Below are 25,215 nucleotides of genomic sequence, written 5' to 3' on the forward strand. Positions count from 1 at the left end.
CAAGGTGCTCCCACCACAGAGCTGGCTCAGTGCTTCCCACAAACAGGGCAGATGCCTAGAATAGGGGCCACACACACAAATAACTTTCAGGGCTCAGCCACGTAGCAGATATGGCAAGGTTGAAAGGTTTATGTCATAGTATAGCTTGCGAATGCAGAGAAAATGGGTATCTTAGCTGGGTTACCCACAAGTGGATCTTAAGATCAGCTTTTGTGTGCATGGTTTTTATTGAGGAGGGGCTCCCTAAGGAAACCAGTCAGGAGATGGAGGAAAAAGGACAGGAAGGGGATGAAACAAAGCAATGGTTCAATTTCAGAGTCTGCAGCCTGCAGGTGAGATGGCTCCAGGAGCCCAAACCCAGTTTTCCAAAGCAAGTCACAGCAGGGCCTGAGCCTCAAAGAAACCAAAAGAGGGGGCATCTGATACAATTCCTGTAAAATGTGTAACAAGAGTGGGGACGCACCACCACATTAATGCATTTTCCTTATTTTGACTCAGTTTAATCTGATCTTCATCATGAACCTCCACCCATTGGTTTAATGGTGCAGGGGTGGAAAGGGAGTTAAAAAATTAACTATTAATTCTATCTGGTTTAAAGATTGTAGCATGTTCCCTTCATCTCATCAGTGTCTTTAGTTATTGCTCAGTCTTCTCATAGACACGAATATTCCCTTTCTCAGTTATCCTTCGTCCCTCTTGCTGTCTGTCCAAGGCAGTATCTTGAGAGGAGGGGAGTAGAGTGTGCCTCGTGCCTCACACAGCTCCTGTGGTGATGCAGAAGGGCTGGGTCTCCATGGAGGCCTCTGGGGAGGGGCACTGCCCTGCCTGTTTGCAGGCTGCCTGAATGTCGCCCACCCGTGCTCGGTCTCTCTGTCAGTTTGGTCCCAGTCTAGGCTCAGCCTGTCTGACTTGTCATCATGTCGGCCTTCACTGGCTGTAGACCCAGGGCCTGTTCTACACGTCCCCTCCTCACCTAGCAGTCACAGGTCCATTTTCTCTCCATTCACTCTGACCATCAACTCTCCATTCACCAGTCTGCTGTGGGGAACCCCAGATTGTAGCAAAGTTATCTACAACATAAAATTAGCCATTTTAACCATTTTTAAGTGTGCAATTTGGTAACATTATTAGATTCACAGTGTTGTACAACCATCACTACTACCTATTTCTGAAACTTTTTCATCTCCCCAAACAGAAATTCCCCAGTGACCTCCTTCCCCCCAGCCCCGGGTCATGGCTAATCTACTTTCTGTCTCTATGAGCTTGCCTATTCTAGATGTTTCATATAAAAGGAGTCATATATCTGTCATTTTTGTATCTGGCTTATTTCACTTATACTGTTTTCACAATTCATTCATGTTGTAACATGCATCAGAATGTCATTCTTCTTGATACATTAACTTAAAATAACATATTATTATTTTGAGATAGAGTCTCACTCTGTCACCCAGGCTAGAGTGCAGTGGCAAGATCTTGGCTCACTGCAACCTCCGCCTCCTGGGTTCAAGCCATTCTCCTGCCTCAGCCTCCCAAGTAGCTGGGACTATAGGTGCCTGCCACCACACCCAGCTAATTTTTGTATTTTTAGTAGAGATGTTGGCCAGGCTGGTCTTGAACTCCTGACCTCAAGTGATCCTCCCACCTCAGCCTCCCAAAGTATTGGGATTACAGGCATGAGCCACCACACCTGGCCTAAAATCACATGTCCTAAAATCTGGAAAGGAGGCTTTCTTATAAAGGTTACAGTGTGCGAAGTGGTCATTCTGACAGGCTGGGAAGAGTGGCCTCTGGCTGAAGCTGTTAGCAGGCACTTTGAAGAAGGAGGGGCTGGGGCAGGAGGATTATGCTGAACTGGTTGGCTAAACATACATATTCAACAGATCACAGGAGAGCTATGAATATTCATGGGGGAGTCACACACATATGTGATAAGCAAACATGCATGTTACATGTGACCATGTTCATTTTGGGGTGGAGACTTAATGTTCACATGCATTGCAGTTAGTCCCTATATATCAAAAAGTGAAGCAGGGACAGGAAGGCACTCAAGTGTGAAGCCTCTGTAAACCGGCCAGAACCAAGCCATGGCTGGTGGTCTTCTTATCAAGAGAAAGTTACTGAAATTGGTCTCTTGTCCACTCACACCTGTGGTTCTCGCTGGTGGAATGGGGAAGTGGGTGTGGGCTGGGAAACCTGGGAGTCATCGTCTGGCTGTCAGCTGTGGATGAGCTGCAAATTGTTTTAATATTGCATATCTCAAGGCCAGTGCTTGTTTAACTGCTAGAGAAAAAGAAAAGAATTTGTGGCAGTTAGAACATAGTTTATTTTTTAAGTGTAAGGGTGGTGATTTAACCCTTGCCTGGCATGGCCTTAGATCCTGCTTATAATTTGGTTTCTTACACCACAAAGCGTCCATTCTGTCAGTGTTCTGAGCTCTATTTTCACGTGAATGCTGGCCAGTTGTGTCTGAACTGCACAAGGCAGGGGTGTATAACGAGGCATGGCCAACCTCCCATCCCTTCATGGCAGGGAACTCAGTTTTTAAGATTTCTCTGGGGCGCCTTTGGCCAAGAGGGGGTCAGTTCAGTTGGCTGGGGAAGTTAGGATTCTATTTTTCATTTACATATGGTTGAATTCTATTCCATTGTGTATGTATACCATATTTCAATTATCTATTCACCTGTGAGCAGACACACAGGTTGCTGCCACCTTTTGGCTAATGTGAATAATGATGCAATAAACCTTAATATTTGAGTCTCTGAGTGTAATTATTTGGGGTATATCCTAGGAGTGAACTGCTGGGTCATGTGGTAATTCTAAGTTTAGTTTTTAGAGGAATTGCCAGACTGTTTTTCGCAGCATCTGAACAATTTTATATTCCTACCAGCAATGCATGAGGTTCTGATTTCTCCACATTTTTACCAATGCTGTTATTTTTTGTTATTTTGGTTATAGTTATTCTAATAGATGTGAAGTGGTATCTTACTATAGGTTTCTCTTTTTCTTTGTCTTTTCTTCTTCTGCTTTTTTTCTTTTTTTTTTTTTGATAGGGTCTTGCTCTGCCACCCAGGCTGGAGTGTAATGACACAAATATGGCTCACTGCAGCCTCGACCTCCTGGGCTCCAGCAATCCTCGCACTTCAGCCTCCCCAAGTACTGGGATTATAGGTGTGAGCTTCCCCGCCTGACGTCATTGTAGCTTTGATATGCATTTCCATAATGATTAGTGATGTTGAGAATCTCTTCATGTGCTCATTGTCCATTTGTATATCTTTGGAGAAATGCCTGTTTATGCCCCTTGCACATTTTAAAATTGAGTTGTTTATCTTTTTTATCAGAGACAGATTTTTAAGAAGAGTGTGAAGACGAGAGACCCTTGTGCTTGAAGTGTCAGCCTTACTGATTCTGTACGGCTTTCTGGAGAAGGGTAGATGGGGACATATTCATCTCCTGGGCTTAATCTCTCTGATGCTTCTAGATTCTTCCTTCATTCTCGGTACTAAAAGGAGTGGTACTTTTCTTTTACTTTTCCTATAATATATCCTCCCTCTACCATAAGGAATGTTAGGCAACTATAGTTATTACCTAGTCATCATGTTGTACAATAAAGCTCTTAAAATTATTCATCCTAACTGAAATTTTGTATTCTTTGAACAATATCTCCCTATAGTTAATAACAATATATGGTATTCTTGAAAACTGCAAAAAGTAGATTTTAAATGCTCTCACCATAAAATAAATGATATCTATGTGAAGCAATGAATGTTAATTAGCATGATTTAGCCATTCTACATGTATACCTATTTCAAAGCAATAAATTATACACAATAAATATGTACAATTGCTATTTGTCAATTAAAAAATACATTTAAAAATTTTAAAAGGAGGCTGGGTGCAATGCCTTTGATCACCACACTTTGGGAAGCCAAAGTGGGAGGATTGCTTGAGCCTAGGAGGTTGAGGCTGCAGTGAACTATGAGTTCACCACTGCACTCCAACCTGGGCAACCAGAGTGAGACCTTGTCTCTTAAAAAAAATGTAAAAACAAAACAAAACCTCAACTAAATGTAATTGTTTCCCACGGTTTGGAGCACTAAAACAACCAGTAGCCTTAGAGTCACAAGATGGTTCAAGATCTAGTTTTGCAACCCATGAGTTGCTATGGTCTGACTGTTCCAGTTCCCACGAACTTCATGTATTGAAATCTTTACCTGCAAGGTGATGGTATTAGGGGGTGGAGACCTTGGGAAGCAGTTAGATCATAAGAGTAGAGCCCTCATGAATGGCATTGGTGCCTTTATAAGACAGGCCTAAGAGAGAGCCCTTGCCCCTTCCACCATGTGAGGTTAGAGTGAGAAGACAACAATCTGTGAGGATACAGGGCCCTTCAGGTGCAATGAACCTGCCATTGCCTTGGTCTTTGACTTCCTAGCATACAGATCTGTAAGAAATAGATTTCTGTTGTTTATAACTACCCCACACCCACCAAAAAAGAAGATGATACACAAATTCAGGTGGCTTTTCCTATAAGTCTATAGTGAATTGTGGATAAGGACTGCGCTGGCTTAAGCATCCCAGGCATGGCAGGCCCCTCATGCAGGAATAGCCACCAGGAACCGACTCCTTCAGAGGCTGCTCCTGTTGGATGCACTGATGACCAATGAGAGTATTCTACTGTATGTGGTAACCTGGTAAGGCCCCTGCCTTCATCCGCAGAGCCATCTATCCAGGGCAGGGCTCGGGGAGGAAGAGAACAGGTCAGCCTGGAAGCATTGTTTCTTTCTGTCCTTCTCTCTCAGGATTTTCTGGGAATCAAAAGGAAAATATTTTTCTGATAGTTTGGCAAAACATTTAATTAGAGGTGGTAATGAAAAGTCATTACAGCAGCACAATGTGCTCACTTTATGAGTTTGAATTAACATATTTAGGGGTACTCACAAGCTGTTTGGTGATTAGGGAACAATCCACTTAACATGAAAACAAATAAATAAATGAAACTGCTATGTGAAAAATGAATGTGCAGAAATCAGGCTGCATATAATTGCAACAAAACCAAAATTGAGCAGATATGGTTCCCACAGAGAGGTGGGATCATTCGCCAGCCTGGGCTGTTGTTTGTGGCTCTGTGTGCAATGGGCTCAAAGCCCAGTGGGGCTGCTGGAAAGTGGTAGGGTGAATTGATCTATTCAGTCAGAAGTAGTTGATGTAGTGACCGAATTATCTCAAGTGTTTCCCCTCCTGTTATGGAGACAAAACCTCTAAATTCAATGGATTGGATTTTTTCTAATCTTTAATCCTTTATGTTTGATATCATGTCTTCATAGCCAGTTTCCTCCTTAACCCAACTTCTTTCATCTTCAATCTTCTTAAACTTTAAAAGATACAACCTTCATATTTCCTTTGATCTTCACCTGATGGGCATGTTAGCTGTGTCCATCAGTTTCACTAACCTATTTATATGAAAACAGAAAATGTTTCACCTAGTATGACAGGCCTATAGATTATAAAAACTATTGACTAATTTCGTTGTTTAAAAAAAAAACAAAAAACAAAGAAGAAAAACCTGTGCTTTGTAAAAACAAATCAACAAAGCCGGCCATTTGTTATTTGTCTTTATATAACATGATGCGTGGCTGCTTGCTTTTTTCACTTTTTAACTGGCTATTTGGGTATCAAGTTCAACTGAAGCGTATTTTTGTGAACCGTCACAGTAGGGCCTCCCCATTTTATATGGTAGCTCACCAAACTGACTGCTGCTGCCAGCACCCTTTTAGTTTGCTCTTAATTCTCTTGGGAGCCCTATTGCTGGCAAGAAGGCTCCTCATCTAATTCCCATAATAAGTTTCATTGCCAGCAATGCCTCCCTGCCCTGAGCTTCATAAAGAGTATTATGCCTGTAGATTTTCCATAGAGTTTGATACCCAGTAGGGATATTCACAAGATGCCAAGGGTCTTCTACAGAGGAGGTACTAGAGGAGTATTTGTGGAATATATGGAGGACCAAGGATGCAGCAACTAAGCACTATGTATACTGATTATAGACACTTGCTTGATTTTTTGGGGAAAAACCTCCAGATAAGAAAAGCAGTCTCACTGGAGACCTTTGGGAAAATGAACAATAAATCTTTGGAGCTCTCCTAAAGTTGGTAAGTCTCAAGTTTCTCCCATAGTTCTATGTAAGAGTACTAGCTCATTATTTCTCATAAAAGTGAGAGACTGAATTTCATTCAAAGTATGAAATTAGGCGATTGTATGAGATCATGTGATTTCATTTCCTCTGTTAGGGCTTTCTCACCACTTGTAACTAGAATTTAAGAACAACTTTGTTGCACTTGAAAAAAGAATTAAACTGACCCACTCCAGTTTTTAAAATTGCTTCGTGACTTTTATGAACCACCCCTGTGAATTTAATAAAAACACAAACATTATATATGACAGGGAAATAGAAAATGTTCAACATAACCACTTTTATCATTAAGAACAGGCAGCATACAGAATGATTTAAGAATAAGTGCTAATATTTATGCATTTTTGTACCTGCACATATATTAGAATTGACTTCAAGTCTTAGTCATGGCCAGATAAGGACACAATGACTGTAGGAAGAGCAAAGTAGGAAGAGGAAAAAAAGGGGAAGAAAAGGAGAAATAGAGTAAAATGAATATTTCACGAGCTCCCAAAATGTATCAGGCACTGTACTAGGCATTTTCACACACCTAATTCCATTTAATCCTCACAACATTCTTACAATGTACATGCTTTTAAAATCCCAATAATATTAATAATATCTGTTAGGTACTTAGAGAGAGAGTGAGGGAGGGACAGAAAGGGAAGATGAAGAGGAAGGGGAAGAGGAGGAGGAGGGAGTAAAAAAGGGAAGGAGGAAGGGAGAGTGGGGAGGAAGGAAATCCAACGCCTGCCTCATTTCAAAATATTTGGGCTTGATTGACTTTGGGAACCTGCATTATTTATTTCATGATTCCGAGTCTCCCCTCTACCTCATCCAACTAAATTCAATTGTTAAATTAACTGGATCTTTGTGGATATCATATCAAATTAGAACTAAAAGATATTTGTTTCATAGTCAGGAGCCAAGTGGTTAGACCCAGTTCACAGCTCTTCAGTTGCTCTTACTGCTTCTGCAGAGGCTCTAATTTTTTTTTTTTTTTTTTTTTTTGAGATGGAGTCTCGCTCTATCGCTCAGGCTGGAGTGCAGTGGCACAATCTCGGCTCACTGCAACCTCTGCTTGCTGGGTTCAAGTGATTCTCCTGCTCAGCTTTCCGAGTAGCTGAGATTAGAGGCGTGCACCACCATGCCCCGGCTAATTTTTGTGGGTTTTTTTTTTTTTTTTTTTTTGAGACAGAGCCTTGCTCTGTCACCCAGGCTGGAGTGAGTGGTGCGATCTCGGCTCACTGCAAGCTCCGCCTCCCGGGTTCACGCCATTCTCCTGCCTCAGCCTCCTGAGTAGCTGGGACTACAGGCGCCCGCCACAACGCCCGGCTAATTTTTTGTATCTTTAGTAGAGATAGGGTTTCACCATGTTAGCCAGGATGGTCTCGATCTCCTGACCTTGTGATCCACCCACCTCAGCCTCCCAAAGTGTTGGGATTACAGGCGTGAGCCACCGCGCCCGGCAATTTTTGTGTTTTTAGTAGAGACGGGGTTTCACCATCTTGGCCAGGCTGGTCTTGAAATCCTGACCTCAAGTGATTTACCCTCTTTGGCCTCCCAAAGTGTTGGGATTACAGGCGTGAGCCAGCGCACCCGGCCAGAGGCTCTAATTTGAAGAGGATACTCATTTGCCTCTCCCCACTTCCATGGGGAGCTGTTTTTTTACCCTCCTCTGGTTTCAGATCCTTATCATCTTGAACAATTTTTGATCCTCATAGGCAACATTTGTTTTCATGTGTATAAATTTAAGGTTTACAAGTGCAGTTTTGTTACGTGGATATATTGCCTACTGATGGAGTTTAGGCTTTTAGTGTAATCATCACTGGAATAATGTACATTGTATCTATTAAGTAATTTCTCATCCCTCACCCGCTTCCCACATTCCCACCCTTCCAAGGTTCCGGTGTTTATTATTCCGCACTCTATGTGCATGTGTGCACATTATTTAGCATTCACTTATAAATAAGAACGTTAGGTATTTGACTTTCTGTTTCTGAGTTGTTTCACATAAGATAATGGCCTTCATTTACATCCATGTTGCTGCAGAAAACATAATCTCCTTCTTTTTTATGGTTGGGTATAGTATGCCATGGTGTGTGTATGTGTGTGTGTATATATATTTTTGTGTGTGTATATATATTTTATGTGTGTATATATACATTTTTTGTATCTAATCATTCATTAATAGATACTTGGATTGATTCCATGTCTTTGCTATTGTGAATAGTGTTGTGATTAACATGAGTGCAGATGTCTTTTCGATATAATGATTTCTTTTCCTTTGGGTAAATCACAGTAGCAGGATTGCTGGATCAAACGGTGGTTCTTTTTTTTTTTTGTTTTTTTTTTTTTTTTTTGAGTTGTCTTTCATACTGTTTTCCGTAGTTTGTACTAATTTACATTCCCACCAACAGTGTATAAGTTTTCTTTTTTCTCTGCATTCTTGCCAACATCTGTTACTTTTTTGACTTTTTTTTTTTTTTTTTTTTTTGAGGCGGAGTCTCGCTCTGTGGCCCAGGCTGGAGTGCAGTGGCCGGATCTCAGCTCACTGCAAGCTCCGCCTCCCGGGTTCACGCCATTCTCCTGCCTCAGCCTCGCAAGTAGCTGGGACTACAGGCACCCGCCACCTCGCCCGGCTAGTTTTTTGTATTTTTTAGTAGAGACCGGGTTTCACCGGGTTAATCAGGATGGTCTCGATCTCCTGACCTCGTGATCCGCCCGTCTCGGCCTCCCAAAGTGCTGGGATTACAGGCTTGAGCCACCGCGCCCGGCCTTGACTTTTTAATAATAACCGTTCTGACTGGTGTAAGGTATCTCATTGTGGTTTTAATTTGCATTTCTCTGATGAGTAATGATGTTGAGTATTTTATTATATGCTTGTTGGTCATTTGTATGTCTTCTTGAAAAATGACTATTCATGTCTTTTGCCCACTTTTTAATGGTTTTTTTTTTTTTTAAATAGCGACGGAAGGTGGTATGTTCCTCATACTTGATTTGTCATTTACAACTGAATTTTTCAGCTCATGGTATTGAAATCCAGAACCACTTTTTCTACATTCAAGTTTGAGTCAGCAAAAAAGAAAACCTTCTTGCATTCATTTGGAAGTAATACATGTCCTTTTGGAATTTCTATGTAAGTCCTTTCTTAGTGACAAAACAATCAAGTCCAAGTTAAAATGATAAAATACTAAATTCAGTGTTGCCAAGTAGAGTTTAATTTCATTTCACATACTATAATTTATAATTCTGGGTCCTAGGAGTCAAAGCCTCCTTAGACCACCCCTTTAATCCAGGCCTATCATTTGGAGATCTCATAGCTCCCTTCACCGTAAACACCCTCTGGTGCTAGATAGTGGAACTGAGACACTTCTTTGCTGATGACCTACTTGCTTTCAGATACAGAGCAACCAGAAGATGGTTCCTAGGATCTCATCTTGTGAATGACATCTTTCAGGACAGAACTGATGACTCTCTCTGGCAGTAAAAGACTGGAGAAGGCAGGGCAGATATATTTCATGGGCAAGAAGGGAAATAGTGTGTTGTGAAGCTTTGTTGTAGGCCTGCCAGGATCTGGTGAAGTAGGTGGGTGGGGAGAGCTTGTGTTCACAGAGGAGTCAGATGGTTAAAGAATTTATGGGCCGGGCGCGGTGGCTCAAGCCTGTAATCCCAGCACTTTGGGAGGCCGAGACGGGCGAATCACGAGTTCAGGAGATCGAGACCATCCTGGCTAACACGGTGAAACCCCGTCTCTACTAAAATACAAAAAAAATTAGGCGGGCGAGGTGGCGGGCGCCTGTACTCCCAGCTACTCGGGAGGCTGAGGCAGGAGAATGGCGTGAACCCGGGAGGCGGGGCTTGCAGTGAGCTGAGATCCGGCCACTGCCTCCAGCCTAGGCAACAGAGCCAGACTCTGTCTCAAAAAAAAAAAAAAAAAAAAAAAAAAAAGAATTTATGATAATTAAAATGATGTTGCTATGTAAGTCTGAAAGAATACAGCCATAAAAACACAATTACTGTAAAGTATGCGGCATCAGACCAAATAACCACTTGATGATGGCAACTATGCCTGTGCCATAAAGAAACCTGTGCTTTTGTGAGGAGAAAAAATATATTTATTATGTCTATTTGCATCTCATGTTAATTGTTCACAGCAAATCCATTGATTAGGCAATGATTCCTTGCAAGATGGGGCTGGATCAAATAATGCACAAAGTACAGGAAACAAAACATGGTTGTGAGATGAGAGGATGATTCTGAGAAACAGGGTCAAGCTGAGAATTCTCTGGACTCTCCCTGGGCACCTGCAGTCATAGTTCTAGAAATGTGCAGAACAGTTTGAATGAGAGATTAGATCTGAGTTCTGGGGTTTTCTTTTCCCAAATGCTACTGTGTAAAGAACGGCTTGCCTGGATATGAAAGAAGTGCTAATGGAGGAAAACAACAAGGACTGTTTCACGGGAACCTGCCACACAGGGTTCCTGTTTGAGGTAGGGATTTAGTGACACTGCCTGAACTCAATTAGAGTGAAGCCAGGCTTTCTGCATTCTGCTAGTTTCACTGCAAACTGTGGCCAGTGGGGCAGCCTTGGCCCCACAGTGGTGAGGAGTCAATATTCAGTGACAAACACCTGTCTAGGAGGTCACAGGGCCATTTTTGACTAGTCTTCCCAATCTGGACATTGTGGAGTAGAATCAGCTAGGCATGTGAATGGCATCTATTTACACACACACATACACACACACACAGAGGACTATACTGTTTTCCTGGACAATCATTTTTCCCACATTTCCTGGAGGAACTACTGGAATCACAAATCACAATTTGTGGCTTGTCCTGGGTAATGAGTCATTGGATGGAATTTCATTTGGTAGATTCAGAGAGAGTTAGTGTTGATCTATGAAGCCGGATGATTTAAGAAATGGAAGCAATAACAAGTAAATTGCTTTTCTCTTGTACTGCAAAATGCTTTCTAGGTGTTTTTGGCCTTTCTTTTTAAAATGGATTTATAATGTCATTTCTCTCCACCTCAAGGTTCAAGTAAACCTCTTTGCTCTGATGAATCCTAAATGACTCCTCATTTCCCACAAACAGATTGTTCAAAGGAGTTTTTAATATCTTGTTTTCGGGCCAGGTGCAGTGGCTCATGCCTGTAACACCAGCACTTTGGGAGGCCGAGGTGGGCAGATCATGAGGTCAGGAGATCGAGACCATCCTGGCTAACACGGTGAAACCCCATCTCTACTGAAAAAATACAAAAAAATTAGCTGGGTGTGGTGGTGGGCGCCTGTAGTCCCAGCTACTCTGGAGGCTGAGGCAGGAGAATAGCGTGAACCCGGGAGGCAGAGCTTGCAGTGAGCCGAGATCGTGCCACTGCGCTCCAGCCTGGGCGACAGAGTGAGACTCCATCTCAAAAAAAAAAAAAATTCTGGTTTTACACTGGAAGCTGGAATTTTTAATTCTGTAGGACACACAAATGAATATACATTTCCTGTTAGAGGCTTTATTTATTCTGACTCCTCTCATGAAAAATTATGTCCAACTATGTTCAAATTCCTTGACCTTATAATCAAGTCTTGCCACTAACCAACCTAGACTCACTTGCCTTTATTTATTTGTTCATCTGGAAGCAATAGGAAAGCCTTAGAATCTGCCATTTGGTATGCTAGTTGTTAAAGAGGATACAGAAAAGAAAAAGGTTCTGGGATACAGATAAGCCCAGCTGCTTCCTTCAAGCAATTAATTCACTGGCCTTTGGCCAGGACAGATATGTGAGTGGACACTCCTATGAGATATGTTGAACCTGTGTTGAAGTGTGTGCAAAGGACTATGGGAGGAGAGGAGAGCTGTTGCTTCTCACAGCAGCACCCCTCTACCTGGGAGGCAGAGAGTCCAAGAATCTCCAAAATGGCCTTTTCCATCTTCATAATGGCCTTCCAGCCTTCCCATTTGTGGGCACGGGTGCCTCCTGCCCTAGCAACCTTAAGGTGCCCTGTTGCCAGGACCCTGAGACTCCCTCATGTTTACAGATAGACTGTAAATTACACATGAAAAAGGTCTCATATTAACTATTTTAACTTTACAGAAACCCCACAGAAGTGCAACCCACTAGGTCTTGAGCTCCTTGAAGGCAAGGACTATGTAACGCCACATCTGTGACCCAAGAACCCAGCACAAAGTGTTGCATATAGCAGATGCTCAATAAATGTTTTAAACTGCTGGGGGAAAAAGCACTATGGGAATCTGGAGAGAGGGGCCAGCTAACTCCACATAGGGGACCCTGGAGCTGTGCTCAAAAATGTGTGGTCCACTGCTTCACTTGACGAGCCTGAAACATATGTAGAGATTTATAACGGATTAATAGGCTCAAGAATTTGAAAGGGTACTCCAGACAGCTCAGAGCTCTGGCCCCCAGAATATGTGAGGCATCGAAACAGGAAAGTAAAACGTTTATAGCAAATTTCTTCCCCCCTCCACCCCAGACAAAGTCTTCCTCTGTCACCCAGGCTGGAGTGCAGTGTCGCAATCTCAGCTCACTGCAACCTCCAACTCCCAGGTTCAAGCAATTCTCCTGCCTCAGCTTCCTGAGTAGCTGGGATTACAGGCACCTGCCACCTCGCCCAGCTAATTTTTGTATTTTTAGTAGAGACGGGGTTTCGCCATTTTGGCCAGGCTGGTCTCAAACTCCTAACCTCAGGTGATCTGCCCGCCTCGGCCTCCCAAAGTTCTGGTGTTACAGCCATGGCCTAAAATATTTATAGCAGATTTCTTATCAATCTGGTTCTCTAAACCACAGGGACCACTTGGTGAACCTGGAGTTTGGTGACTGCGAGGAGACTCATAAATGTATTTGAGTTACCTTCATACAGCTACAATTTGGAGGAGGATCTCCAGGAAGATACTGAGAGGAGAAGTAATCATCAGGTACTGTTTAAGGGAGCAACTGTTATTACTATCATTAGTGGGTTGGGGACAGAGACGGGTGGGGGAGGTGCTCTGCAGGCTGTGTTTTACGTAACTGGTGCTCCATCCTCCTCCTCCTGTTCCACCACTCCTCTGTGCAGCTTTTCATCTCATATGCATTTTCCACCATGGTGGCCTTTGTAAGACACAAGGTGAGCAAACTGCTTGTTAAGGTAAGACAATGGAGGCCCCATTTTAAAAAGGTTACGGTGTCCTCAAAAGCGTCAGCGCATCCCAGGAATCGTTAACAGTGTATGGAATGCACAGGCTGGTATTTTCCAAAGGCCACACTAACCTTTTCAAGCATGGAACAGGCTAAAAGGAATGGATTTCTTCACCATTTCAACAGAGAAGAAATCTTTTTAGATTCTTATTTTTATTTGCTTGCTGAGAATCATCTGTGTGGAGCTCAATGTGGAGAAATGAATTCTGAACATTTTAGCAACTCACTTAAAATACCATTAGAAAGCACTTGGGTTATTAAAAGCTGGAAACAAAGGACTAGGAGCCCTCTGGTGCTAATAACACCTAGGGAGAAAGCGAGAGCCACCTATGCCCTCATGTTTGCCAAAAATGTCTTTGAATTTAAACTCTTCATTGTTAAGAAGGGAAGCTTACGTTTTGCCAAACCCTTTTTGCCTTTCAGTACACCCACTTTTCCATGTAATTGACTCAACACTGCTATTTGCATAATTGTCGTATTTTTCTGCTTCCCAAGAGGTCTGTTAAGTGTAAAGGTGAACTACAAAGCTTTGACAAAGTGCACATTTATGTGTGATGTGCAATTCTCAAGTCATGAAGAAAATTACATCTTTTTCCATTGAGTTTATCTTATACTTGGAAATGAAATATTCAAAACTCATTGCCCCCTGAGATGAGTTTAGCCTGCTTTTCTTTAACTTGGCCAAAGTGCAATTTCCTGAGCCTTGGGTCTTCAAATAATGATGTTGCCACGGGACCCTGACTGTATCAATGACCTAAAGCAGAGGCATTTTTCTTTAAGCTTTGGAATAACAATAAGCTCTTTTAGTTGGAATCAGGGATTTCATCACAGCTGGGCCATCCATTAGCTCTGAGAGGTCAGAGAGATCATTTAACCTCTCAAAGCCTCAGTTTGTTTAACTGTAAAATGGGGATGCCTTTAACTCACGCATGTATTGAGTGCTTATATGTGAGGAAGTGTTTTACCCAGGGCTTGGTACATAGTAAGTGTTCTAATAAACACATGATATTGCCTCGTTCCTCTTCTTTTATAGTAGGTGGATGGCATTTAAATGAATGAGAGGGCTTGAACTTTAGCATAGGAAAAGAATGGAGTTCTTTTCTTGCCACTTTTTTAGGGAGTGGGAGGATGCGGGTGCAGGGAGCTGTGTGACCTTAGGCAGGTTACTTAGCAGGACAGCCTCAGTTTCTGTATCTGCAAAGTGGGGATGGATAATAGAATGTGATTGTGCATATAAACAGCATGTAAATGCTCAGTGTTACTTGTAGTTATTCACATTTCATCCTTAACAGGGGTCATTATCAGGCTTAAGATATGGCCCTGAAAACTTATGTTCCCTCCAGGCTTGCTGTGTGTTGTCCCATCACTTTTCACATTGGGGAGAGTGGAATGTGCAAGTTCGCTTCCTGTGAATGCTCCTGGAAGCCTCCTGCTTACTTCCCCAAGTGGGGACTAGATTTTTACAGGTTTCCTAATTGCTGTGTGCTTGAGGCTGCAGCCTGAGGGCATCGGATTACAGTGCCAAATGGAGAAATCGTATTCTGGGTGTGATACTGATCAGAGCAGGAAGATAGCAGGACACTAGACATCCGGCATCTGACGGCTGGTCACTGGGGTCACTTTTGAGCCCTAGTTTCCCCTTGGCAAGGTTAGCCACTGCATGCCAAGTGTTTCATGGGCAGAATTCTAGCTAAGCACTAAACTCTGACAGAGAAGGAGAAATATAGGCTGGCAGGAGGGCTGGCATTGCCTTAATGTCACAGCTGGAACTCACATTCCAATGAATGAATGTTGACTTAATGGCTTATGTACAGGACCCAACACAACATTAACAGATCAAAATAAGAGGAAGTTGGAAAGTATCTAAGTTTCCAGAAACAGGTAGTTAAATATATTAACATAAATCTACTGGATAGACTTATGTAATCATTTTTAAAAAATGAAAACATGGTCATTAATGTTAGAAAATATCTATGTTATAATGTTAGGTTAAAAAGGATAAAAATATATAGTATAATTAGAAATGTGAAACAACTACAATAGGCAAATCTATAAAGACAGAAAATGGATTAGTAGTTGCCAGAGTCTGGGAATAATGAGGGTTGGGGAATCATTGGCTGAGGGACATGGGGTTTCTTCTGGGAGTGATGAAAATGTTCGAAAATTGATTGTGGTGAGGGTTACCTCCGTGAATATACTAAAATCCATTGAATGGTACACTTTACATGGATGTGTTGTATGTTATGTAAATTATATCTCAATAAAGCTGTTACTGACAACAAGAACAAATCTTGTACATAGAAAAACAGAACAGAAAGACATTTTCCAGAAGGCTAACCGTGTATGTAAGTTGGTAGCGAATTGTGACTGATCTTTCATCTGTATTTGTTCACATTTTTAAATACAGTGATTAAGTTTAGTGATCACATATGTAGTCTCATATTAAAATGAAAAAAACTATTGGAAAGACAAACAAAAATGAATTAATGCCAACCTTTTCAGCTCATGGAATTGAAAATATAAATCATTTAAAAAGTAAGAGATAAAAGTTATTTTTATACTAGATGAAAATGTAGCATAGAGTGTACGGTCCCGTGTACTCTGGATTAAATATCAATACTTAATCTTTTCATTAATATTTTGGCTTGTAATGAAATTGCCAAACACAATGGTATACATAAAACACATGGCATAACTGTTGGAAAATCTGTGATTTAAAAAACTTTTTTTTTTTTTTTTTTAAGGTGGAGTCTCCCTCTGTCGCCCAGGTTGGAGTGCAGTGGCGCGATCTCGGCTCACTGCAAGCTCCGCCTCCCGGGTTCCTGTCATTCTCCTGCCTCAGCCTCCCCAGTAGCTGGGACTACAGGCGCCCGCCACCGCGGCCGGCTAATTTTTTATACTTTTAGTAGAGACGGGGTTTCACCATGTTAGCCAGGATTGTCTCGATCTCCTGAACTTGTGATCCGCCCGCCTCGGCCTCCCAGAGTGCTGGGATTACAGGCGTGAGCCACAGCGCCCGGCTAAAAAAACATTTTTAATAAACTGTTTTCTCTGAATTGACATCTATCCTTGTTTAGATTTAGAGCTTTTGAAACTTTCAGAATAAAAATTAAAAATTATCTTTGTAATCATAACGCACCCCTAATTTACATCTCCTGATCTTAAATCTATTAATTATATTAGCTTTTATCAAAACATTCAGATAAGTGTTCTTCAAATGATTAGTACTTAAGTACTGGTTGGAGATGAACTTTTGCAAGTGAATAATGTCGTACAATCCATTCTTTCCATTGGAGCTTAATTCTGAAGCTCAGAGACTCCCTAGCTCTCCTCGCCTCACCATGGTAATTTATCATTATCCTTTGTCTCCTGTAATGTTTGCTTCTTTGGCCTACCTGTAGCATAAACCTTTTGGTTGTTTTGCAGCTATTTCAGTTAAATAACTCAAGTCCTAAAAACCACAGAAAGAAGAGAATGTGCAAAGCAATCTTATTTACGAACCACCAGCTCCTTCTCAACATAATTGCCATGTGTTTTATACTGAAAGGCAAGGAACAGTTGCCTTGTTCTACTTTGGTGTCCAACTCAGCTGTTTCAGATTCATCCTGTTGCTTTAAGCATCTGTTGACAGGTGGGAAAGTTCACTGTGAAGAGAAACATTGTTGCCCTGGGTGGCTTCCGCCTAAGACAGGCCTGACCCTTTTGTTTCTCCCCTGGAACGGAACCAAAGTGTTCCTCCCAGCCCCATTAAGTACAGCTGTTGGGTAATTTTAGTAGATGAGAACCGTTTCCGAAGTATCTCGGTTCTGAGAACTGAGAGGCAGTGTCCAGAATGCACTGGGACAAGCTCGTATGCTGTAGAATGTTTGTAAGTGGCTGGGACTTACAGAGGAGAGGCCTGCATGTTATTAGTCCTCTTTGTCTTGGACATCTTGAGCCTCCCACTTGAATATCCTCTTAGGCTCTCATTTTGTACCAGAAATTCTGGAAACTGGAGGGCTATTTTGTTGAAACCCCTTATTTTACAGAGTAGAAGACCGATGTCGGGGTTAGTCAAGTGTTTTGTTTCACGCTACAAAGTCAGTTAGTGGAATTCGTCTGCCTATATAATAGCATCACAGTATTTCACAGTGTTTTCTCTCCCGTCTTTGTCAGCTGGGAAACCTCTTTCTCCTCATGTTTATTATTTGGCCCTTAATCCAACATAATGAAATTACAGGTACATATAGTTTGTCACGGGGTTTCCAGTTAGATCTCAGAGACCTAAAGGAAAGAAAGTTCTGGAAAGTTCTGGAAAAACAAAAATCCTGAGATAGTTTCTTGACATATGTCTTCTTTAAAATCTTTAAAATCAAACAAAACAACCCCTTAGTGTCTTCTCTGTCACCCCTTCACTACCTTCCTTTGTAATCTGCACATGTAACCATTCTCTTGGGCAGTAGTAGAAAGGTACATGTGGAGTAATGGAATTTATGTATTCACTGGGGGTGAAATGCCCTGGGAATTCCTGCACTGGGTGTGAAAACTTGGGCCTGGGGACCTCACTAATGACTTTTCAAGAGCAGTTCTTTACAGAGCCCAAGTCTTCAATCTTGTAACCGGACCATCAACCCCAGTGTCAGCCTACTTTAAAGGAGGCCTCATAAAGTCAAGGTTCCAGCTCTTTCTAATGGCTTTAGCTAATGGAAAACCTGGAGGGGAAAAATGAAATCGTTCTCAAACTTCATACAGGTAGAAAGGAGAAAATCTCTGGAAGTTCTGAGAAGTGACAGGAATGTAAAATTTTGGGTTTAAAACGTAAGGAGTAGCAGGGGATGATGAAGAACCCTTAAAAATGCCTGCTTTTATTATAGGCAGTGGAAAAAATGTGAGTCTCAATTTGCTTGCCCCTGGATCACTCCACGTAGCAGAATAAATGAAGGCTAGAATCAGATGAGAATTTCTTATGACAGGAATCTGAAGGACTTTACCTCTATAGTTGTTTTGCCTTTGCAGGCACTGGGTGACCTGGTCCCATGTCCATCCTAGTGGGCCCTGTATGATCCAATCCAAAGGCCCCCTTTATATTTCCATTTTATCATTCCCTCTTTCTTAGAATTTGATTGATATATGTAAAAGCGTTCTGGAAAATACTTAAAGCATGGTACAAATATAAGAGAAGCCATGCAGGTATGGAATTACTTTAAGAAGTATCATTTTATTCATTTGTCTGGCTTGATACCAATTACCTGATGCAGTTGTTAAGGGCAGAACCATCCAGAGACCTTTGTATTCCCTGCTCCCTGATTTTGTTTTGCAGATAATATAACTATACTTCATAGAAAACACCAGTGGTGGCTATGTTGTGCATAGACACAAAGTGATCCCAAGGCAACCATAGGAGAGTGACAAAAAGAAATCACCAAAAATTCCCTCATCACAACATAAACATTGTAACAATTGTGTGGTTTTGTCTTTTTTGTTTTCTCTGTTCCTTTTTTGTCAGTACAAGTAAGTCATCATGAACAAACAAGCTTTTGTATCCTGCTTTTTTTATCCTGACATGTTCACAGACCATAACCTAGTCACAAGCAAGTACATCTTCTATCCAATGATTTGTTTGACCATCACTATGCACATCATTTTTCTCATGTTTCAAATGATTTCCTTAGAGAGACATCCGGAAATGGGATTACTGAGTCAAAGGTTCTCAACCTATTTTAAGGCCCTTGATATGTAGTGGCAAATTGCCTTCCTGAAGGGCTGTGCCGGTTGACATGGCTGGCAGCAGCAAGGCTTGAGTCTTCCTCTGGACCTGTACATGGGAACAGTTAACATTAAAAATTTTTAATGAGTATAATTTAGATACAATAAAGTGGACAAGTCTTTAGTGCATAGGCTTGGGGAGTTTTTACATACCTACATTTGGGTATATTAATATATTAATATTATTAATATATTATTAATATTAATCATATACACATAGGCTTAATTTATGCATCTATATATGCTTCACACACATATATATACACACATATGTATATATTCATTATGTACAGGATCCAATACAACATTAACTTAGATACTTTCCAGCTTAGATATTAACTTAGATCTTTCCAGATCAGAATAAGAGGAAGTTGGAAAGCATCTAGGTTTCCAGCAATAAGTAGTTAAATATATTAACATGAATCTACTCGATAGACTATTATGTAAACATTTTTTAAAAATGAAAACATGGTCATGTTTGAAAATGCTTATGTTATAATGTTAGGTTGAAAAAGGATAGATGTAATTTATATATATAAAATATATGTACAGCATATATATCTACATATTTGAATATATAAATACAGCATATATATACTTAAATTATATAAATATATGTAAAGCACGTATATACTTAAATATATAAGTACATATTTATATATATATGTTGTACATATATTTATATATATAAATCACACCTGGGGGTGTGTGTGTGTGTGTATGTATATGTACATACATATATGATATTTCCATATCCCCAGGAAGTTTTCTGGTGCCCAGTCGGTATCTCCACCCACCCCCGAGGTCACCACTATTCTGAAAGCCCCTTACTTTTGAGTGATTTTGGAAATGTTCCTCTCTCATCTGAGATGATTTGACAGGCAGTCTCTGAAGGAAGATTTTCACGGCTTTGGTGTCGCCCAGACTTCTGCCACCTCACATTGGCAAGCCCAAGAAGATATGCCCGCTCTTTATTTCATTGCTGCCCAGTTGCCTGTATTGAGCTTAGCTATCCTGTGCCCAGGTTGCCTTAGGGATCACTTTGTGACTATGTGAAGCTTATCCACTGCCTTTTTTTTTCCCTTCAAGAATTAACAAAACCACTACCATGTGTTCTGAACCATGTGCGCTAGCAGGTAGTGGGTGACAAAGAAGGTGTCTTACTGAAAGAAAGCAGGAGCCATGCTGACTTTAAAGAAACACCCCCACCCCCAAATGATCCTGGCTGTTTTCTTTCCATAGATGAGTTAAAACAGAAGATATGAAGTGCTTGCTTTGCAAATTCTGCAATACTTTGCCATGGCAAGTCCCTAGAAAGTAGATTAAAAGTGGATCTCCCAGAGTGATCAGGATTGGGCAGATAAAATGGTATGTTTGTGTTGGTCAATCGAGTTTGAAATACAGGTTCAGAGAGTAAATACTCTCTTGCTGAGACTAAACAGTCATTTTGTTGTTCATTTTGATGAAAATCATGGCTCCCAGTTTTTCATGAAAGCTATCCTTTCTGAGACAGACTGGCTCTTCATGAGTTATCAAGCGCCTGAAATCCTCTTCAACAGCAAAACCGAGGGGCAACATCAAGGTGAGGAACATCATGGGCAAGAACTTACAGCTCAGCAGTGGTTGTAGGTGTAAATTCAGTGTCCCAAGTCAGAAATCAAGAGGTCTAAGCCCAACATAAAAGGCAAAGAAGGGAGGGAATTAACAAAGATGAAGACTGGGAACAACGTTAGGGGCTTTCATATGTAATAACTCATTTAATATTTGCAATAAGATTTTGAGGTTGATCTATATAAATCTCCCTTTAAACGGAATTGAAACATGTGCAGAGTCTCACAGTTATATTTCCTCTTTGCCTCTTTCCTTCCCTCTTTTCTTTCTTTTATTCCTTCTTTTCCCACTGTTGACACATTCCAGGACACACATCCTCTTCCTGTTTTCCTTCTCCTTCGTGTCTTTCTCGTCCTTTGCTGTAACATCTTCTGCCATAACAAACTGTCACTTATCCAGTGTGGCATGCCCTGTGAAGCCTTCCCTGACACTGTGAACCATAGTAAGTTTATAGGACCCTTCAGTGTTGGAGTTCTATCTTTTGCAGCTCCCACAGCACCTATAGAAGTTGTGTTCACAGAGCACTCAACAATTCCTAGGCTTGAATAATGCTGTGACAAAGATGGGGTTCTGTTGAGAAGACACAGTAGCCACTGTCAGCATAAAGATACAAATGGTCCTTATGAATGGATGGCGGGCCTTTGAGTGATTTCTTATCAATGGAAGTGCCTTAGGAAATGCCCAGCTGCTGCCTTAAAATCAACATCATTATCCAACACTGGTCACTGAGTTTGTTCCTTTGCTACCCTCCCCACTTGCATGTGTAAGCCTTTTTGGCCATATTTTATTTTAGTATTTCACCAAGGAGTTTTCAGGCATCTTAATTAACAAAAACATATCAAGCAAGAAGGAGACGGCCTTGACCATAGTATGTTCTTTACCAGGACTCTGTAGACAGGTCCCCAGCTGCATACACATCAGGAGCTTCCATTCTCTCCAAGGACCCGTGAACAGTTCACACCTCCAGTGCTAGATTAGAACAGACATGAAATTCAAATACTGGTAGGTTGTTACAGGTGTCCTCTGAAAAGAACAGTGCTAAAATAATTAGTGCCTCTAATTATCAGTGTGTTCACATGCTTTATATTTTTAAAGGGCTACAGCAGTGCTGTACAATAGAAATATAATGTGAGCCATATATATAATTTTAAAGTCTTTTGGTAGTCAATTTAAAAATGTAGAAAGAAACATGTGAAATTAATTTTAATAATATGTATTTATTTTAACTGAGTAGGCCCCAAATATTATCACCTTGACATGTAAATAATATAAAAATATTAATGAGGTATTTTACCTTTCTTTGTTCTAAGTCTCAGAAATCTGGTGTGTAATTTATACTTACAGCCCACCTCCTTTTAGGCTGGCCATATTTCAAGTGTTCAAGAGCTCTGTGTGGCTACTGGCAATCACATTGGCCAGCACAGGCCCAAAGAAACTTCGAGTGGAGTCTTTCCTATAAAGGTAGAGCTGTGTTTGTTCATAGGCAAAACCGAAACCAAAACAAAAAATCACTCAGTATGTTTATTGATCCCATGTTCCATGCTAGACGCTAGAGTGGGGAGACAAAAGGGTACAGTGCAGCCTCTACTGTAAAGCACTCACACCTGAAAAGTGAAATCATTTTGCTTGTAATTTATAATGTGTCCAAGCACAAGGCAGTTTTTGTGATTAATTCTCAAGCAAGTGATTTGGGCAGTTTAGGACTGTGAGTTTAGAGGAGAAAGTAATCCCTACTATTTGAGATGGTTGTGGAGTACAAGGGACATTGGCCAAAGTATGTTATTTGTCTGAGATGGGGAGAGAGGAGAGCAAGCAGTTCAGGTGGGAGAGACAGCTTGAGCACATGCACAGAAGCATTGTGACACAGCGAGTAGATTATGTTGGCTGTAAAGGAAATTGTTGAAAGAAAGTTGGAATTCCTTTTGGCTATATTACAGAGAGGTGGACTATATAGAGAGATGGTTAATAGACCTCAGTTAACAACAGGGATGAAAAATAATAATTGCAGTTAGCATTTTCCTGATTAGGGGCCAGTCCCTGTCCCAAATTCTTTGTATTTTTTTGTCATTGAATATTACACATGAGAAAGTGGAATCTCTAGAGAGGTAGAAGGACTTGTCCAAGGTCACACATCCACAAAGTTGGCATAGCAAAATGTTGACTCCAGAGCCTTCTGAGTTGAGAGCATTTACTTTAACCAGCAGCAGATATGCTCCTGAGAATGTTGGAAGCTGTGATCTCTGTGTTTGATTAATGGGAGGACCCCCAGCCCTATTGACAAAGGTGTTGCCGAAGTGCTGAGGTACCACCTCAACATATGACAGAGAATTTCCAGGCCAAGGATTCTCTGCAGTTTGTTTCTTCTGGACAGATACAAACGGGCCTTTTAGCATGATGCCCCTGGAAGCTGACTGAGGTCACTGACTCAGGTCTTTACAACCCAGTGTTCCACTGGTTGGTTTCCTCCTTTCTCTCTCCTTGTATATCCCAACATCATACTAGAATACTGGGATCTCAGAGACCATTTAGTTCAAGGTCCTGTTCTCATAGAACAGAAAACAGAGGCTTAGAGAGGAAAGGACTTTGCTCAGAGTCACACAGTTTTAAAAGTGTCAGCTGGGGCCCACATCAGGACTCTCTCCACCCAGTGAGCTATGCTAGTGTTTACCAAAGGCCTTCTCTGTAGAAAGCAACACATTCAGATTAGGAAGTGTATTTCAATCACTAAGTAGTTGTTTTAGCTTTCTAGGGTTAACAGTTGAGAAACTGTATTATAGATGAAGGTATCTCTGAATTAAGAGGTGGATTTCAGTAATGATTGCTATGAAATGAGTTTCTGGTAAGTGGCCTCTGTAACCTTATGGGTTTCAATAAAATCAGATGTCATTCAAATGGAAAAAATGTTGACCCTGCTGAATGTAATAAAATGGCACTTTTGAATGCAGCAAATCTTTTAAACTCACATTTAAAAGAAAAGCAATGACTTTTAAAATTAAAGTTTAATGGTATCTCTTACTTGGAATACGGTTCCAGTTGGAGAATAAATCATAGAATAAAAACACCTAGAGTAACAACAACAACAACAAAAAATGCTTAGAGTAACCACAGAGTAGAGGCCAGACCTTCTGGCAGGTATTCAGGCTGCCTTCCTTATCTGACAAACTGTTCACAACAGAGAGCAGTCAGTCCCTCTAAGTCTGGCCTCAAAGGTCCCAACACTTTGAATTCCTTTACCCTTTTTCTTCTGACTTTGGCAATCACTTCACTTTATGGCCTTGCTCCAGCCTTCTTTGTCCAAAGATACACTGTCTGCTTTTCTACTTTGCTTGAAAGCAAAAGCATTTTAGAAAGCTAAGGCCTGAAATAGCTAGTTGCTACTTAATATTTGCTGATTATCCTTGCATCTGCTGGGACCTGGTGCTTGTCGTGCTTATGCAGTACAAGGAGGGACCAAAGAGGCAGAAGACAGTCCCTGCCACAGCGAAGCACAGTCATTTTAGAGGACACAACTAAAAACATGAAGCAATGATCAAACCCCAAAGAATACAAGAGTGTGCTGAATGATGAGGTGCAGATACTTCTTAGAGGCATTTAGGTGTAGCTGGACTAGATTGTTTCTGTATTGCATCAATAGATTGGTCTATGTTGACTATTCCATTTCATGATTTGTCAGGAATGGACAAGATGGCAGAGTTCAGGCCCCAAATTTACCAAAATAGAAGTTTCACCCATCAACTAATGAGTGGATAAAGAAAATATGGTATATATACACCATGGAATACTACGCAGCCATAAAAAAATGAAATAATGTCTTTTGCAGCAACTTGGGTGGAGCTTGGGGCCATTATTATTATTATTATTATTATTATTATTATTATTTTCTTCTGAAGTCTCACTCTTGCCCAGGCTGGAATACAGTGGTGTGATTGATATCAGCTCACTGCAACCTCCACCTCCTGGGTTCAAGTAATTCTCATGCCTCAGCCTCCCAAGAAGCTGGGTCTACAGGTGCGCATCCACCACTGGCTTTGTGTGTGTGTGTGTGTGTGTGTGTGTGTGTGTGTGTGTATGTGTGTGTTTAGTAGAGACAGGGGTTTCATCATGTTGGCCAGGTTGGTCTCGAACTCCCAACCTCAAGTGATCCACCAGCCTCAGCCTCCCAAAGTGCTGAGATTACAGGTGTGAGCCATCATGCCTGGCCTAGAGGCCACTATTCTAAGTGAAGTAACATAGGAGTGAAAAACCAAAATTCATTTGTTCTCACTTATAAGTGGAAGCTAAGCTGTGAGTCTGCAAAGGCAAGCGGAGTGACACAATGGACTTTAGAGACTCAGAAGGAGGAGGGCGGGAGTGGGCCAGAGATAAAAAATAATAATACACATTAGGTACAAAGTTTACTACTGAGGTGACAGGTGCACCAATATCTCAGAATTCACCACTATGTAATTCATACATGTAACCCCAAACCACTTGTACCCCAAAACTGTTGAAATAAAAAAACTTA

General features: G+C 41.2%; 1 long non-coding RNA gene across 1 annotated transcript in view; it reads left to right on the forward strand.

Annotated features, from left to right (window-relative positions):
* LOC102115862 (uncharacterized) overlaps positions 1–25,215 on the forward strand; it is a 200,218-nt gene that overhangs the window by 158,230 nt on the left and 16,773 nt on the right. The gene's annotated exons all lie outside the window — the stretch shown is intronic.

The sequence above is a fragment of the Macaca fascicularis genome, chromosome 3 (genome assembly GCF_037993035.2).
Source record: "Macaca fascicularis isolate 582-1 chromosome 3, T2T-MFA8v1.1".
Taxonomy (NCBI): domain Eukaryota; kingdom Metazoa; phylum Chordata; class Mammalia; order Primates; family Cercopithecidae; genus Macaca; species Macaca fascicularis.